Genomic DNA, 18,830 nt, shown 5'->3' with positions numbered 1-18,830 from the left:
AGAGGGGCACAGAGAGTGAGGGACACAGAGAGAGAGAGAGGGACACAAAGAGAGGGACAGAGAGAGAAGAGGGAGACAGAGAGAGAGAGACAGAAAGAGATGGACAGAGAGAGAAAGGGACAGACGGAGAGAGAGGAACACAGGGAGAGAGAGCAAGGGAGGGACTGAGAGAGAGGGACAGAGAGACAGAGGGACAGAGAGAGGGACAGAGACAGAGAGGGACACAGTGCAAGAGAGAGGGGACAGAGAGAGAGGGACAGAGAGAGAGAGAGGGTCACAGAGAGAGACGGATGGGGGACAGAGAGAGAGGGGGGGAGAGAGAGAGAGACAGAGAGAAAGAGACAGAGAGAGAGGGACAGCGTGAGAGTGACACAGAGAGAGAGAGAGGGAGAGAGTGACAGAGTGACACAGAGAAACCGAGAGAGGGACAGAGGGACAGAGAGGGGCAGAGAGAGAGGGACAGAGAGAGTGAGATAGATGGACAGAGAGAGAGTGAGGGACAGAGAGACAGAGCGAGACAGAGGTGGACAGAGAGAGGAACAAAGAGAGAAAGAGTGAGAGGGACAGAGAGAGAGAGAGAGAGGGACAGCGAGAGGAGGAACAGATAGACAGAGAGAGAGGGACACAGCGAGAGCGAGAGAGGGACAGAGAGAGAGGGACAGAAAGACAGAGAGATAGAGGGACAGAAAGACAGAGACAGAGAGACTGAGGGACAGAGAGAGGGAGGGGGGACCAAAGTGATAGAGAGAGGTGACAGAGAGAGAGGGACAGAGACAGAGAGATAGAGGGACACAGAAAGGGAGAAAGGGACAGAGAGAGAGGGGCACAGAGAGTGAGGGACACAGAGAGAGAGAGAGGGACACAAAGAGAGGGACAGAGAGAGAAGAGGGAGACAGAGAGAGAGAGACAGAAAGAGATGGACAGAGAGAGAAAGGGACAGACGGAGAGAGAGGAACACAGGGAGAGAGAGCAAGGGAGGGACAGAGAGAGAGGGACAGAGAGACAGAGGGACAGAGAGAGAGGGACAGAGACAGAGAGGGACACAGTGCAAGAGAGAGGGACACAGAGAAAGAAGGGGACAGAGAGACACACAGAGAGAGGGACAGAGAGACAGAGTGAGAGAGAGGAGGACAGAGAGAGAGAGGGACAGAGAGACAGAGAGAGAGAGGGACACAGAGAGAGCGAGAAAGGGACAGAGAGAAGGACAGAGACAGAGAGAAGGACAGAGAGAGAGAGAGAGCGAGGGAGGGACAGAGAGAGAGGGTCAGAAAGACAGAGAGATAGAGAGACAGAAAGACAGTGACAGAGAGAGACAGAGAGACTGAGGGACAGAGAGACTGAGAGACTGAGGGACAGAGAGAGGGAGGATGGACCAAAGTGATAGAGACGAGGGGGGCAGAGAGAGAGGAACAGAGACAGAGAGAGAGGGACAGAGAGAGAGAGGGACACAGAGAGGGAGAAAGGGACAGAGAGAGAGCGGGACAGAGAGAGAGAGGGACATAGAGAGGGATATAGAGAGAGAGGGACACAATGAGAGAGAGAGGGGACAGAGAGAGAGGGACAGAGAGAGAGAGAGGGTCACAGTGAGAGACGGATGGGGGACAGAGAGAGAGGGGGGAGAGAGAGAGACAGAGAGAAAGAGACAGAGAGAGAGGGACAGCGTGAGAGTGACACAGAGAGAGAGAGAGGGAGAGAGTGACAGAGTGACACAGAGAAACCGAGAGAGGGACAGAGGGACAGAGAGGGGCAGAGAGAGAGGGACAGAGAGAGTGAGATAGATGGACAGAGAGAGAGTGAGGGACAGAGAGACAGAGCGAGAGAGAGGTGGACAGAGAGAGGAACAAAGAGAGAAAGAGTGAGAGGGACAGAGAGACACAGAGAGAGAGGGCAGAGAGAGAGAGAGGGACGCAGCGCGAGAGGGAGGGACAGAGAGAGAGGGGCAGAGAGACACAGATAGAGAGGGACATAGGGACAGAGAGAGAAAGGGACAGAGAGACAGAGCGAGAGAGGGGCGACAGAAAGAGAGAGGAGCAGAGAGAGAGAGAGGGACACACACAGCGAGAGAGTGGGACAGAGATACACAGAGAGAGAGGGACAGAGAGACAGAGAGAGGGACAGAGAGAGAGAAAGAGAGGGTCAGAGAGAGAGGGACACAATGAGAGAGAGAGGGGGACAGAGAGACACAAAAAGAGAGGGACAGAGAGACAGAGCGAGAGAGGGGACACAGAGAGAGAGGGGGACAGAGAGAGAGAGAGAGAGGGGGGGGGACAGAGAGAGAGAGAGAGAGAGAGAGGGACAGAGAGAGAGGGGGACAGAGAGAGAGGGGGACAGAGAGACAGAGTGAGAGGGGGTCAGAGAGAGAGAGGGACAGAGAGAGAGGGACAGAGAGACAGAGAGAGAGACAGGGACAGAGAGACAGAGAGAGAGGGGGACAGAGAGAGAGGGACAGAGAGTCAGAGCGAGAGAGAGGGGGACAGTGACAGAGAGGGGCAGAGAGAGAGCGGAACACAGTGAGAGAGAGAGGTACACAGAGAGAGAGAGGGACAGAGAGACACAGAGAGAGAGGGACAGAGAGACAGAGAGAGAGGGACAGAGAGACACAGAGAGAGAGGGACAGGGAGAGAGGGACAGGGAGAGAGGGACACAGTGAGAGAGAGGGACACAGAGAGAGAGCGAGACAGGGACAGAATGACAGAGAGAGAGGGACAGAGAGAGAGAAAGAGGGACAGAGAGAGAGGGACAGAGAGACAGAGAGAATGACAGAAAGAGAGAGGGACACGGATAGAGAGAGAGGGACAGAGAGACACACAGAGAGAGGGACAGAGACACAGAGAGAGAGGGGGACAGAGAGAGAGAGAGGGACAGAGAGACAGAGCGAGAGAGAGGGGGACAAGACAGAGAGGGGCAGAGAGACAGAGGAACACAGTGAGAGAGAGTGGGACACAGAGAGAGAGGGACAGAGAGACAGAGAGAGGGACAGAGAGACACAGAGAGAGGGGGACAGAGAGACACAGAGAGAGAGAGGGACAGAGAGACACAGAGAGAGAGGGACAGAGAGAGAGAGGGACAGAGAGACAGAGAGAGAGGGACAGAGAGAGGGACAGAGAGAGAGAGAGATAGATGGACAGAGAGAGAGGGACAGAGAGACAGAGCGAGAGAGAGGGGGACAGATAGAGACAGAGGGACAGAAAGAGAGAGAGGGGGACAGAGAGACAGAGAGAGGGACAGAGAGAGAGAGGGACAGAGAGACACAGAGAGAGAGGGACAGAGAGAGATAGGGACAGAAAGAGAAAGGGACAGAGAGACAGAGCGAGAGAGGGGGGGCAAAAAGAGAGAGGGGCAGAGAGAGAGAGGAACACAGTGAGAGAGAGGGACACGCACAGAGAGAGAGAGAGTGGGACAGAGAGATAGAGAGAGAGAGAGAGAGAGACAGACACAGTGAGAGAGAGAGGAACACAGTGAGAGAGAGGGGAACACAGAGAGAAAGAGAGAGGGACAGAGAGAGAGAGACAGAGAGAGAGAGACAGACACAGTGAGAGAGAGAGGGACACAGAGAGAGAGAGAAAGGGACAGAGAGACACAGAGAGAGAGGGACAGAGAGAGAAAGAGACAGAGAGACAGAGTGAGAGAGGGGGGCAGAAAGAGAGAGGGGCAGAGAGAGAGGGAAACACAGTGAGAGAGAGGAACACGCACAGAGAGAGAGAGTGGGACAGAGAGACAGAGAGAGGGACAGCGAGCGAGAGAAAGAGAGACACAGAGAGAGAGAGGGACAGAGAGACAGAGAGAGAGAAGGACAGAGAGAGAGGGACACAGAGGGAGAGACAGGGACAGAGTGACACAGAGAGAGAGGGACAGAAAGAGAGAGAGGGGGACAGAGAGACAGAGAGAGGGACAGAGAGAGAGAGACAGACAGAGAGAGAGGGACAGAGAGAGAGAGGGACAGAGAGACACAGAGAGAGAGGGACAGAGAGAGAAAGGGACAGAGAGAGAAAGGGACAGAGAGACAGAGCAAGAGAGGGGGGGACAGAAAGAGAGAGGGGCAGAGAGAGAGGGGAACACAGTGAGAGAGAGAGGGACACGCACAGAGAGAGAGAGAGGGACAGAGAGACAGAGAGAGAGGGACAGAGAGAGAGAGAGAAAGAGAGGGACAGAGAGAAAGAGGGACAGAGAGAAAGAGGGACACAGGGAGAGAGAGAGGGGCACAGAGAGAGTGGGACAGAGAGACACAGAGCGAGAGGGACAGAGAGACAGAAAGAGAGAAGGACAGAGATGGAGAGGGACACAGAGAGACCGAGAGAGGGACAGAGCGAGAGAGAGGGACAGAGAGAGAGAGGGACAGAGAGGGACAGAGATAGAAGGACAGAGAGAGAGAGGGGGACTCAGTGAGAGGGAGAGGGACAGAGAGTGAGGGACAGAGAGACACAGAGAGAGGGGGACAGAGAGAGCGAGAGATAGATGGACAGAGATTGAGAGCGAGTGAGAGGGGGTCAGAGAGAGAGGGACACAGAGAGAGGGACACAGTGAGAGAGAGAGGAACGCAGAGAGAAAGAGAGAGAGGGACACAGAGGGAGAGAGACAGGGACCGAGTGACACAGAGAGAGAGGGACAGAGAGAGAGAGGGACACTGAGAGAGGGACACGGAGAGAGATAGAGGGACAGCGAGACAGAGAGAGAAAGAGGGACAGACAGAGAAGGGACAGAGAGACAGAGCGAGAGAGGGGGGACAGAGAGAGAGAGGGGCAGAGAGAGAGAGGAACACAGTGAGAGAAAGAGGTACAGAGAGAGAGAGAGAGACGGACAGAGAGACACAGAGAGAGAGGGACAAAGAGAGAGGGACAGAGAGACAGAGAGAGAGGGACAGAGAGAGGGACAGAGAGAGAGGGACACAGTGAGAGAGAGAGAGGGACAGAGAGATAGAGGGACACAGAGAGAGCGAGAGAGGGACAGAGAGACAGAGGGACACAGAGAGACCGAGAGAGGGACAGAGAGAGAAAGGGTCAGAGAGAGAAAGGGACAGAGAGACAGAGCGAGAGAGGGGGGGTCAGAAAGAGAGAGGGGCAGATAGAGAGGGGAACACAGTGAGAGAGAGAGGGACACGCACAGAGAGAGAGAGGGACAGAGAGACAGAGAGAGAGGGACAGAGAGAGAGAGAGAGAGAGAAAGAGAGGGACAGAGAGAAAGAGGGACACAGTGAGAGAGAGAGGGACACAGAGAGAGTGGGACAGAGAGACACAGAGCGAGAGGGACAGAGAGCGAGAGAGGGACAGAGAGACACAGAGAGAGGGACAGAGAGAGAGGGACAGGGAGAGAGGGACACAGTGAGAGAGAGGGACACAGAGAGAGAGCGAGACAGGGACAGAGTGACAGAGAGAGAGGGACAGAGAGAGAGAGAGAGGGACAGAGAGAGAGGGACAGAGAGACAGAGAGAATGACAGAAAGAGAGAGGGACACGGATAGAGAGAGAGGGACAGAGAGACACACAGAGAGAGGGACAGAGACACAGAGAGAGAGAGGGACAGAGAGAGAGAGAGGGGCAGAGAGACAGAGAGGGGCAGAGAGACAGAGGAACACAGTGAGAGAGAGTGGGACACAGAGAGAGAGGGACAGAGAAACAGAGAGAGGGACAGAGAGACAGAGAGAGGGACAGAGAGACACAGAGAGAGAGGGGGACAGAGAGACACAGAGAGAGAGGGACAGAGAGACACAGAGAGAGAGGGGGACAGAGAGAGAGAGGGACAGAGAGACAGAGAGAGAGACAGAGAGAGAGAGGGACGCTGAGAGAGGGACACGGAGGGAGAGAGAGGAACAGAGAGACACACAGACAGAGGGACAGAGAGATAGAGAAAGAGGGGCAGAGAGAGAGATGGACACAGTGAGAGAGAGAGAGGGACACACAGAGAGAGAGGGACAGAGAGACAAAAAGAAGGACAGAGAGAGAGAGACAGAGAGAGACCGACACAGTGAGAGAGAGAGACCGACGCAGTGAGAGAGAGAGAGGGGACAGAGAGAGAGAGGGACAGAGAGGGACACAGTGAGAGAGAGAGGGGACAGAGAGAGAAAGAGGGACAGAGAGAGAGAGAGGGTCACAGAGAGAGACGGATGGGCGGACAGAGAGAGAGAGGGGGGAGAGAGAGAGACAGAGAGAAAGAGACAGAGAGAGAAGGACAGAGTGAGAGTGACACAGAGAAACCGAGAGAGGGACAGAGGGACAGAGAGAGAGAGGGTCAGAGAGAGTGAGATAGATGGACAGAGAGAGAGTGAGGGACACAGAGACAGAGCGAGAGAGAGGTGGGCAGAGAGAGAGGGACAGAGAGAGAGGAACAAAGAGAGAAAGAGTGAGAGGGGCAGAGAGAGAGTGGAACACAGTGAGAGAGAGAGAGGTACACAGAGAGAGAGAGAGGGACAGAGAGACACAGAGAGAGAGGGACAGAGAGAGAGGGACAGAGAGACAGAGAGAGAGGGACAGAGCGAGAGAGGGACACAGTGGTAGAGAGAGGGACAGAGAGAGAGGGGGACAGAAAGACATAGAGAGAGAGGGACAGAGAGAGAGAGAGAGAGGGACAGAGAGAGAGAGTGAGGGACAAGTGAGAGAGAGAGGGACAGAGAGAGATAGGGACAGAGAGAGAAAGGGACAGGAAGACAGATCGAGAGAGGTGGGACAGAAAGAGAGAGGGGTAGAGAGAGAGAGGAACACAGTGAGAGAGAGGGACACGCACAGAGAGAGAGAATGGGACAGATAGACACACAGAGAGAGGGACAGAGAGACAGCGATAGAGAGGGTCAGAGAGAGAGGGACACAGTGAGAGAGAGAGAGAGACAGGGACAGAGTGACAGAGAGAGAGACAGGGACAGAGTGACACAGAGAGAGGGACACAGAGAGAGAGAGGGACAGAGAGAGGGACACAGTGAGAGAGAGAGAGGGACAGAGAGAGAGAGGGTCACAGAGAGAGACGGATGGGGTGACAGAGAGAGAGAGAGTGGGGGGAGAGAGAGAGAGACAGAGAGAAAGAGACAGAGAGAGAGGGACAGAGTGAGAGGGACACAGAGAGAGCGAGAGAGGGACAGAGAGACAGAAGGACACAGAGAAACCAAGAGAGGAACAGAGGGACAGAGAGAGAGAGAGGGACAGAGAGACACAGAGAGAGAGGTTCAGAGAAAGTGAGATAGATGGACAGAGAGAGAGTGAGGGACAGACAGAGAGAGCGAGAGAGAGATGGACAGAGAGAGAGGGACAGAGAGAGAGGAACAAAGAGAGAAAGAGTGAGAGGGACAGAGAGACACAGAGAGAGAGGGCAGAGAGAGAGAGGGACACAGTGCGAGAGGGAGGGACAGAGAGAGAGGGGCAGAGAGACACAGATAGAGAGGGACATAGGGACAGAGAGAGAAAGGGACAGAGAGACAGAGCGAGAGAGGGGCGACAGAAAGAGAGAGGAGCAGAGAGAGAGAGAGGGACACACACAGCGAGAGAGAGTGGGACAGAGATACACAGAGAGAGAGGGACAAAGAGACAGAGAGAGGGACAGAGAGAGAGAAAGAGAGGGTCAGAGAGAGAGGGACACAATGAGAGAGAGAGGGACAGAGAGACACAGAAAGAGAGGGACAGAGAGACAGAGCGAGAGAGGGTGGACAGAGAGAGAGAGGGGGACAGAGAGAGAGAGGGACAGAGAGACAGAGACAGAGAGGGACAGAGAGAGTGAGATAGATGGACAGAGAGAGAGCGAGGGACAGACAGAGAGAGCGCGAGAGAGATGGACAGAGAGAGAGGGACAGAGAGAGAGGAACAAAGAGAGAAAGAGTGAGAGGGACAGAGAGACACAGAGAGAGAGGGCAGAGAGAGAGAGGGACACAGTGCGAGAGGGAGGGACAGAGAGAGGGGCAGAGAGACACAGAGAGAGAGGGACATAGGGAGAGAGAGAGAAAGGGACAGAGAGACAGAGCGAGAGAGGGGCGACAGAGAGAGGAGCAGAAAGAGAGAGAGGGACACACACAGCGAGAGAGAGTGGGACAGAGATACACAGAGAGAGGGACAGTGAGACAGAGAGAGGGACAGAGAGAGAGAAAGAGAGGGACAGAGAGAGAGGGACACTATGAGAGAGAGAGAGAGGGACAGAGAGACAGAGTGAGAGAGGGGGGACAGAGAGAGAGAGGGACAGAGAGAGAGAGAGAGAGAGGGGGACAGAGAGAGAGAGAGGGACAGAGAGACAGAGACAGAGAGGGACAGAGAGAGAGGGGGACAGAGAGACAGAGCGAGAGGGGGGGTCAGAGAGAGAGAGGAACAGAGAGAGAGAGAGGGACAGAGAGACATAGACAGACAGGGACAGAGAGTCAGAGAGAGAGGGGGACAGATAGAGAGGGACAGAGAGTCTGAGCGAAAGAGAGGGGAACAGAGACAGAGAGGGGCAGAGAGAGCGGAACACAGTGGGAGAGAGAGGTACACAGAGAGAGAGAGGCAGAGAGACACAGAGAGAGAGGGACAGAGAGAGAGGGACAGAGAGACAGAGAGAGAGGGACAGAGAGAGAGGGACACAGTGATAGAGAGAGGGACAGAGAGAGAGATAGAGAAGGGGACAGAGAGACACAGAGAGAGAGGGACAGAGATAGAGAGAGGGACCAGTGAGAGAGAGAGGGACAGAGAGAGATAGGGACAGAGAGAGAAAGGGACAGAGAGACAGAGCGAGAGAGGGGGGACAAAAAGAGAGAGGGCAGAGAAAGAGAGGAACACAGTGAGAGAGAGAGAGAGGGACACAGAGAGAGAGAGACAGGGACAGAGTGACACAGAGAGAGAGGGACAGAGAGAGAGAGAGGGACAGAGAGACTGAGAGAGGGACAGAGAGAGAGGGACATTGAGACAGAGAGAGTGACAGAGAGAGAGAGAGGGACACTGAGAGAGGGACACGGAGAGAGAGAGAGGGACAAAGAGAGAGAGGGACACAGAGAGAGAAAGAGAGAGACAGAGAGATAGAGACGGTCACAGAGAGTGAGAGGGACATAACGAGAGAGGGACAGAAAGAGAGAGGGACAGAGAGAGAGGGGGACAGAGAGAGAGAGAGGGACACACAGAGAGTGGGACACAGAGAGAGAGGGACGAGAGTGGGGGGGAATAGAGAGAGAGAGGGACACACAGAGAGAGACAGAGAGAAAGGCACAGAGAGAGGGACAGAGAGAGAGAGGGACACAGAGAGAGCAAGAGAGGGACAGAGAGAGAGAGAGATAGAGAGAGAGTGGGGAAAGAGAGACTGAGGGATAGAGAGAGAATGAGCGAGGGAGGGACAGAGAGAGAGAGAGGGACAGAGAACGAGCTATGGTGGGACAGAGAGAGAGGGACAGAGAGAGAGAGGGACTGAGACCGAGAGAGAGGGACAGACAGACAGAGAGAGGGACAGAAAGTCAGATAGATAGAGGGACACAGAGAGAGAGAGACAGACAGATGGACAGAGAGACTGAGGGACAGGGAGAGGGACAGAGAGAGCGTGAGAGAGAGAAGGATAGAGAGACAGAGAGAGAGGGAGGGATGGACAGAGAGAGAGGGACACAGAGAGGCAGACAGTGACAGAGAGCGAGAAAGGGACAGTAACAGAGAGAGGGTCACAGAGAGAGAGAGGGAAACAGAAAGGGAGACGGACACAGAGAGAGACAGAGAGAGAAAAAGACAAAGAGAGAGTGACAGAAGGAAAGAAAGACAGAGAGAGAGAGGGACACAGAGAGGTAGAGGGGGACAAAGAGAGAAAGGGACAAAGAGAGAAAGGGACAGAGAGAGAAAGGGACAGGGAGAGATTGAGAGAGAGAGACACTGAGAGGGACACAGAGAGAGTGACGGACAGAGAGAGAGAGAGAGAAAGGGACACACAGAGAGTGACACAGAGAAAGAGCTAGGGACAGAGACAAAGACACGGACAGAGAGAGAGGGGGACAGAGAAAGAGACAAACAGAGAGAGGGACAGAGATAGAGGGACACAGACAGAGAGAGGGACAGGTACAGAGAGAGATCGAGAGAGAGACGAATATAGAAAGAGAGAGAGGGACAGGGAGTGAGGGACACAGAGAGAGAGGGGCAGAGAGACCGAGGGGGGGGGGAGAGAGAGAGAGTGAGAGAGAGAGAGAGACGCAGAGAGAGATGAGGACAGAGGGGGGATGGAGAGACAGAGAGTGAGAGGGACAGAGAGGGAGAGGGACACAGAGAGACAGAGGGACGGAGAGAGAGGTACAGAGACACAGAGAGAGAGAGAGGGGGCCAGAGAGTGAAAGAGAGAGAGAGGGACAGAGAGAGAAAGAGAGACAGAGAGAGTGTGGGACACAGAAAGAGAGAGGGACACAGAGAGAAAGGGACAGAGAGAGAGGGACAGAGAGAGAGGGACAGAGAGAGAGACAGAGGTAGAGAGAAACAGAGAGAAAGGGACACAGAGAGAGAAGGGCAGAGAGAGACAGGGAGGCAGTGGGACACAGAGACAGAGAGAGAGAGGGACAGAGAGAGAGTGGGGTACACAGAGAGAGAGAGGGACACAGAGAGAGTGTGGCACACAGAGAGAGAGCGGGACACAGAGAGAGAGAGGGACATAGAGAGAGTGAGGGACACATCGAGAGAGAGAGGGACAGAGAGACAGAGAGCATAAGGACAGTGAGAGAGAGACAGAGAAGCAGACACAGAGAGAGAGAGAGAGAGAGAGAGAGACCGCGAGATAGTCAGACAGACAGAGACAGAGAGAAAGAGACAGAGGGAGAGAGCCCGAGAGATACAGGGACAGAGAGAGACAGAGCGAAAGTATGCACGAACTTGAGAGTGTGCATGTGCAAACACGAGAGCGAGCATGTGAGGGGATGAGAGAGAGAGGGCGATTGTGCGAGAGTGTGTGTGGGTGCAAGAAAGAGTGAGTGAGTGTGTGTGTAAGAGAAAGAGAGTGTATGTGTACGAGAGTGTGTGTGGGTGCAAGTAAGAGTGAGTGTATGTGTGTAACAGAGAGTGTGAGAGTGAGAGAGAGGAAGTGTCTGTGTGTATGTGAAAGAGTGATTGCAAGCGAGTGTGTGTGTGTGCATTTGAGAGAGGTGTGTGTACAAGGGAACGAGAGAATGTGTGTGCGCACGTGAGAGAGAGGGCATGTGTGAGAGAAAGAGTGTCTGCGTGCGGAAGAGTGTGCACGAGAGAATGTGTGTGTGTGCAAGATAAAGCGTGTGCACGTATGAGAAAGAGTGTGAGAGCATGAGAGTGTGTGTGTCTGAGAGAGAAAGAGAGTGCATGCATGTGAGAGAGTGTGTGTGCGTGCGAGAGAGTGCCTGCATGTGAGAGGAAGGTTTTGTGTTCACACTTTCTGTGTGAGTGTGTGCCTGAGAGATGGGGGAGAGAGAGAGAGAGATTGTGTGTGTGTGAGAGAGAGGGGGAAAGACAGTATGAGTCTGCATGAGAGAAATACCGATTGGGCGTGTGAGAAAAAGTGTGTGTGTGTGACAGGAGAGTGTGTTAGAGTGTGTGTGAGAGACTTTGCAAGTGCGTGTATGAGAGAGACAGAGTTTTGGAGAGAGAGAGAGTGAGCGTGTGAGAGTGAGAATATGTGAGATGGTGAATGTGAGTGTGTGGGGGTGCGTGTGTCAGAAAGTGTGTATGAGAGAGTGTGTGTAAGAGTGTGTGTAACTGAGGGAGTATGTAGAAGCGAGAGTGTGTGAGAGAGAATGTAGAGAGAGAGAATAAGAGAGTGAAAGCGTGTATGTGTCTTGTCTGTGTCTGTGTGTATCTGTGTGTGTCTGTCTGTCTCTGTCTGTGTGTGTGTGTGTCAGTGTCTGTCTGTCCGTGTCTTGTCTGTGTGTGTGTGTCTGTTTGTTCGTCTGTGTCTGTGTGTGTGCCTGTGTGTGTGTATCTGTGTGTGTGTGTGTGCCTGTGTGTGTGTCTGTGTGCGTGTGTCTGTGTGTGCGTGTCTCTGAGTGTATGTGTCTTGTGAATGTCTGTGTGCGTGTGTGTGTCTGTGTGTGTCTGTGTGTTTGTGTCTGCGTCTGTGTCTTTGTGTGTGTCTGTGTGTGTCTATGTGCGTGTCTGTGTGTGTGTCTGTGTGTGTCTTTGTGTGTGTCTGTGTGCGTGTGTCTGTGTGTATGCGTGTCTTTGTGTGTGTGTGTCTCTGTGTGTGTCTGTGTGTGTCTGTGTGTGTGGGGGGGAATGGGGGTGAAGGCAGGGGATTAGAGAGGGTGAAGTGTGGGTGTTGAGGGGCAGGCACGTGATCCATGATTTAAATTCCCAAACTCTGCCAATATTTTTGAGAAAGAGAAAGGAAATAAAATATTGAAAATCAAGTTAGAAATGGCTGGATGTAGAGCAGGGCAGGGAGAGACAGAGAGAGAGAGAGAGAGAGGGACAGAACGAGGATAAACACATATGGGGACAGAAAGAGAGATACAGAGAGAGACAGAGACACAGAGAAGAGAGAGTCACAGGGAAAGAGAGAGAAAGAGACACAGAGAGCGAGAGACAGAGAGTGGGACACACAGGAACAGAGAGAAAGCGAGAGACACAGAGAGAGTGAGAGAAACACACGCAGGAACAGAGAGAAAGAGACAGAGAGAAAGAGAGTGACAGAGAGAGAGACACACAGACAGGGACAGAGACAGAGATTAATTGTGGGAATCACACATACAGCAGGAAAATCCCAAGAAAACCTCAGCAAATATCCCCCTTTCCATTCCCAGCCCTGTGTGTGTGTGTGTGTCTCAGGAAGCCTACCTACAGTCAGGCTCTGAGACGCTAGTGTGGGAGTAATCTTTAATATTTTCAAACTGCACTGACACAACTAATAAGGCTTCAAAAAAAAGAGTTGTAGCAACTGGGAAAGATGACACTTTGTTGCCCCCGAATTAACATCTCAGTGGGCAGCAAGATCCCACAAGGCTGCTGTCCTGGGAATTAACACGTCAATCAGACAGAGCCCTCCCCAGGGAGCAGACTGACAGACGATGCGACGTGTCAGAGAGGGCAGGGGTGGGCTCCACTAACCCCTCACCCAGAATAAATGTGCGCAAGGAATTGGTCAGATTCATTCTCCAACCCTGTTCTCTCTCTGTCTGGAGAGTGAGCAGCCCTCCCTGTCTGGTTGTGACTGTGTGTCTGTGTGTGTGTGTGTGTGTGTGTTTAATAATGTTTCCAGCCTCTGGTTAATTGCTTTCTAATGGTTTGTTTGTATTTTGATGTTGCTGTGATGTTATGAAATACATTGGGGATGGGAGAAGGGAGTGGTGGGATTGTGTTTAAACTGGGATATTGCTGTGTAACTTTGCATCACACTGCTCTCGCTCCCACGCCAACTCATCTCTTCTCTCTTTTATCCCGAGGAACGTTTGTTGGGAAATCAGGAAAGTAAAGATCCAAAATGCCTGGAGGCCAGGAAAGCCTTGGACAAGAACAACCTCCAGAGGGCAGGGAGCACAGGCCTGAGGCCTGTTGGCAGGCTGCAGCCCGTGGGGCCCAGGCGAGTGGGGGCTGTTTCTTCCCGAGGTTTCATCTCCTCTGGGGGTGGGAGTCTTGTTTGTCAGGGCCTCTGGTTAACTGGGTCCTGTCAGATCACGGCCTTGTCGGTTTTAAAATGGGTTTGAAGTCTGGGGTTAAAGTAACCGGGGCATTGGTGACACAAACAGGTGAAACCCCCAGGATCTGGGAGACGGGACACCCTCAGGAGGGAATTGTAACCCAATATATCTGACCCTCCGGAAAGAATTGTCACACTATCAGAGGAAAGTGGGTCATAGAGAGGGCAGGATGATCGAATTCGACACGGAGAGAAAGAGAGTGAGAGAAAGAAATGGAAAATGGTGAGAGCAAGAGAAACAGGAGAGAGAGAGAGAGAGAGAGAGAGAGAGAGAGGGCCAGTGTGAGATTGTGAAATAGCTGCAATATTTGATTCTGGGGTGACAGGAAATAATTAAACTGGAAATAAAAACAATCAGATTTTTGAGTTTCTGCAGCACTGTCACTTGTGGGATCTTGCTATGCGTCAATTGCCCTAATGCCATCGTTGCAAGCAGTGAGTGGTTTAATCAGCTAAACCGTCATTTCAAAAACTTTCCAACATGAAAACTCAACTCATCACCCGATGTGTTTGTGTTTGGATGTTGCTGAGAAATTGTCTGTCTCACTGAGAGGGGAAAACCTGGGATCTTGCTGTGCTATCTCCCTGTTTTTCCTGCTCAGCCTTCCCACTAATGCTGCCTCTTTCCTCCCAAAGGAATCTTCCTGGCCACTTGAGAATTTGAAAAGTGTGTGTTTGGGAGCAGGAAACCTTCAAACAAGAGCTTCCTCCAGAGGGGGAACGCAGTCCTGAGGCCTGTTTGACAGGCTGCAGCCTGTTGGGCCCAGGTGAGTTTTGTCTGTGTATTACCCCGAGGTTTAATCTCTTTTCTCTGGGGAGGGGGCTGGCTCTTACCGGGACCTCTGGTGAACCGGGTCCTGTCAGATTGAGGCCTTGTTGTTTTTGAACAGGTTTGAAGCCTGGGGCTAAGGTAACTGGGGCCTTGGGATTTAACACAAATACGTCAACCCTTAACCAGCATCACCCATGATGTGTGTGGGGTTAGATTGCTGCTTGTGGGATCTCGCTGTGCGTACGTGTTTATTAATGTTTCAAGCCTCTGGTCAACTGCTCTGCGGTGAAGTCTGTGTATTTCAATGTCGCTGTGATGGTCAGCAATTCATTCATTCATTCTGTAATAATTAAACTGAACCAGGGTCACGTGGGAGATTGGGGAAGGCAGAGAGCTGTGGGATCTTGCTGTGCTTTTGGTGCCACTGTTGATTTGTTTTTATTTCTTTGTGTTTCCCCACCCCCCGGTCCCACTCACCCTGGGGATGAGCAGGAGATTGGATCCAGGAGCTGAAGCTCGGGATGACGCAGAGACAGAGAGAATTAAATCACTTCTGCTGCGATGAATTATCAGACAGAGAGAGAGAGAGAATAACTAGAAACTGTCCTGTCTCCTTGTCGTTCATTTACACACACACACACGGGGAAAAGAATGGTGGGGTTCAAGCCATCTCTGGGATTTTTACCACAAGGGGGTGTGTTCTGGTCTGGACTGGGGGAGACAAAAGGGGGGAAAAGATGTGGAGGGGAGCTGCTGCACAGTCTGATCCCACGGTGTCACTGCCTCCCTCTCTCTCACTCCAACTCCAGGGACTGAGGGAGGGGTGGAGGGAGAATGGGGGTGTGAAGGAGGCGGGAGAGACAGAGAGAGAGAGAGAGAGAGAGAGTAGTGAAAGAGAGCACTGACTATCCCAGTGGAAGGTTCATTGGTTTAAAATGGATTTGAGGACTGGGGTTAAAGGAACCGGGGCTTTGGGATTGTGACACAAACTGGTTACACCCCCAGGATCTGGGAGGAAGGACTCCCGGAGGAGGGAATGAATACCTTAACATGAGAAACTCTCTCCAAAGCCCCATTGTAATGTCAGAGTCATGTGCATAGGCCAGGGGGCTAAAATGTGAGAAATCTGAGAGACAGAGAGAAAGATTTTCGAGATGGAGACAGCGAGAGGGGGGATCACAAAGGAAGAGATTTCAGAGATAGAGGGAGAGAGGGGAGGAACAGAGACATTTCGGAGATGGAGAGAGTAAGAGGGGGAACAGAGAGAGGGAGGAAAGAGAGATCAGAGATGGAGACAGCGAGAGGGGGGATCAGAGAAAGAGAGAGAGAGAGATCTCAGATGGAGAGAGCACAAGACGGGGATCAGAGTGCGCAGGGCACAGAGCAGGAAGGGGGAATGTTTGGAATTTGTTCAAAAGGAGGATTGCTCCCTCTTGTCCAGGAGACAGAATCAAACCCTTAACCAGCATCAGGGACACACACCATCTGTCTGTGGTTACACGGCTGCTCGTGGGATCTTGCTGTGTGTGTTTCAAGCAAGCATCTGGTTAAAAGCTTCATTGTGATCTATATATTTCGATGATGGAGATGCCGGTGTTGGACTGGGACAACACCAGGTTCTAGTGTAACGGGATTCTCTGAAAGCGAGTGTTGTGTGATGTTTAACGTTATATATCGATATCTATAGACACAGAGGGAGGGGAGGAGGGGCTGATGTGTTTTTGGGGGCGTTTATGTGAGGGTCTGGTTATATTTGGATGGAGAAAGAACGCTGCATTAAAAGATTTCTTCTTTTTAATCTGTCATTCAATCCTGGGGAAAGTCGGGGGGGCAAGTCGATGGGGGAAGTCGAGGGGGGAAAAGTCGAGGGGGGGAATTCGAGGGGGGATGTCGAGGGCGGAACTCGAGGGGGGAAAGTCAAGGGGGGATGCCGGGGGGCATGTCGACGGGGGGATGTCGAGGGGGGAGGACTGTGTACACCAGCCCAGTGCATTGATCTGTAAACCAGGAGCAGTCACCCTCCCAGCATGTAGGGCTGTGTACATCCCCCCCCCCCCAGTGCATTGCTCAGTAACACTGTGTTAGATCCCTGCCCAGCGTGGGGAAACTTGCAGCCCGAGCTGGAAGTGAGAGGATGTACAGCTCCCATCCATTTACAACTCCTTATCTCCATTGTGCCATGACAAGAGGGTGTTGTGGGTGTGAACATCACTGCCAGAGAGAGATGGTGGGGGAATCAGTTTAAATATCACCACATGAGAGGGGTTTGGGGTATAGACAGAGATGGGGAAACTGAGAGACATTGTCAATGAAGGATGTGTTCCCAGGTTGCAGAATGATGAAATGTAGACACTTCGATAACATCCTGTTACATGAGCCAGTCTTCCCAGGAAAGATGGGAAAAAGGGTTATTGGTGTGAGGTGAAATGATGGAGAGTTTTGGATGTACATTTGTTCTACAGCTTTGTAAATGGGAGTGGTTTTAACAGAGTCCAATACTCATTGGGTTGAATCTAACAATAGTTTGTCTCAGTGACATTTGCATTGAGTGTGACAGAGGGATTGTCTGTACGAGGCTGAGCTAGTTTCCTGGTGCTATCTTATCGAACTCACCACATTAACCACCCACCCCACCCCATAGTGTCCCTCTCATTCAATACCAGCCCGATTCTCCCACCCATCATGGCGGGTGGTACTCACCATCGCCCGGATGCCCCTGGATATTCCCTGATCCCTGGCATTTGTGCCATCTTTAAAAGGCCAATGGGCACATGTTTTAGCTTTCTCTGTTCGGAGATGCCATGCACAGTTTACCCCGAGCATGGCAGAAAATGGGCAATTACACCACGGTTTGTCGATAGGGGCACGGAGGCCCTGGTGTATGGGCTAGTACAGAGTGGGCCACACCACCAGACCCACCGAGCATGGTCTGAGCTCACACCCAGCTCAGTGCAGTATCTGCGGTCTGAAGAAATGCCCAGCAATACAGGACAAGCATCAATAACCTTCCCCGCTCTGTCAGGATAAGGGTCACTGTATTCTCTCTGCTCCCTCACACTCACTGTATGTCTGTTATAGCACAATCCCTCCCCCCCCCCCCACCCCGCCGTGCACTCTCTCTCTCCTGCTCTCTCTCCCTCTCTTTCCCTCTCTCTCCCTCCCTCCCTCTCTCCACTTTACCCCCCTACACTAATAACACTGCATGGATACAACATTGTGGACTGACTCCCACCGGATTCCGCAGCATAACCCTGTCCCCCATCTACACCAGCACTAACAACAGAGCCACCCACTCCCACCCTCACTCCCTCCCTCCCTTTCTCCCATTCCAGGAGAAACAGCCTGGAATAGGACAGAAAGGGCCAAGTCGGGTGGTGGAGTGCCCGATATCCGTTCCCTCACCCCCCCCCCCCCACCTCCCCATGTGGGGAGGACCCTGGTAGGAGTCGGAGAGGACCAGGACGTCTCGTGTGGAGATTCTGAACCATCCAGGTCCCACCGACCGAGTAAGGAGCAATGTTCAGTGAAGGGCAATTCTCACTTTAAACCCACTGGCAGCTCCGTTTCCCCCCGGCACAACTTAGAAGCCGTGGCCCTGATGCCATCTCCCTTTTGTGTCGAGCTGGTACAAATGGAATCCCCACGGGCTCGGTGGGCAGGAGGGTGGGCTCACAATACATCGTCACCACCACGTCCCAATGATTCGGGTGACCATCCTCCAAGCTGGATTTCGGGACAGGCAGCAGAGGAAAGTGGCCGAGCAGAGGCTGATAGCTAAGTTCGGTACCCATCAGGAGGGCCTCAACCGGGACCGTGTGTTCATGTCACATTACAGGTGATCACCATTGCACTACACACACATATTCCTACACACACACACTCTCACAAACACATGGACACAGGTACACACAGACGCACACACACACCCTTAAAGACACACACACTCCCACACATGCACCCCCTCAGGACTTAAAACACTGCACTCACTACACACACACACACACACACTTTCTCACACTCACAACCCCCACCCCAGACAGACACACACACAGACAGACAAAGACCCATATGCACACATATACAACATATAGTTTGCTCAAAAACTACATACATTCATGTCGAACTCTGAGCTCAAAAACTGCATGAATTTATGTAAAACTCTGTTATCTCACTTTTTAGATTGGAATCAATCTAAAAATCAGGTCATAGACAGAGAACACGGGGGGGCTAACACCTTCAACATATTGTCTAGCTATCACCATTGTTAACAGCTAACCTGAGAATGCAACTTTAAAAAAAGGGTTTTGATTTACACATGAAAGAAGTGAAACTATCACTGTATTCCAACAGATGAAAGGCTTAACAGACAATCAATTTGTCAATGTATAATTTCAGTTGCATCACACTGCAATTTTTTGCTATAAATTCTGTGTTTTGATCGAGCCCTCCCCAATCACCTGATGAAGGAGCGTCGCTTCGAAAGCTAGTGTGCTTCCAAT

Source organism: Chiloscyllium plagiosum, unplaced genomic scaffold (assembly GCF_037043375.1).
Source record: "Chiloscyllium plagiosum isolate Xiang-an unplaced genomic scaffold, Cpla_swu_hap1 HiC_scaffold_29, whole genome shotgun sequence".
NCBI lineage: Eukaryota > Metazoa > Chordata > Chondrichthyes > Orectolobiformes > Hemiscylliidae > Chiloscyllium > Chiloscyllium plagiosum.
The sequence above is the reverse complement of the archived record's forward strand: the minus strand, read 5'-3'. Positions refer to the sequence as shown.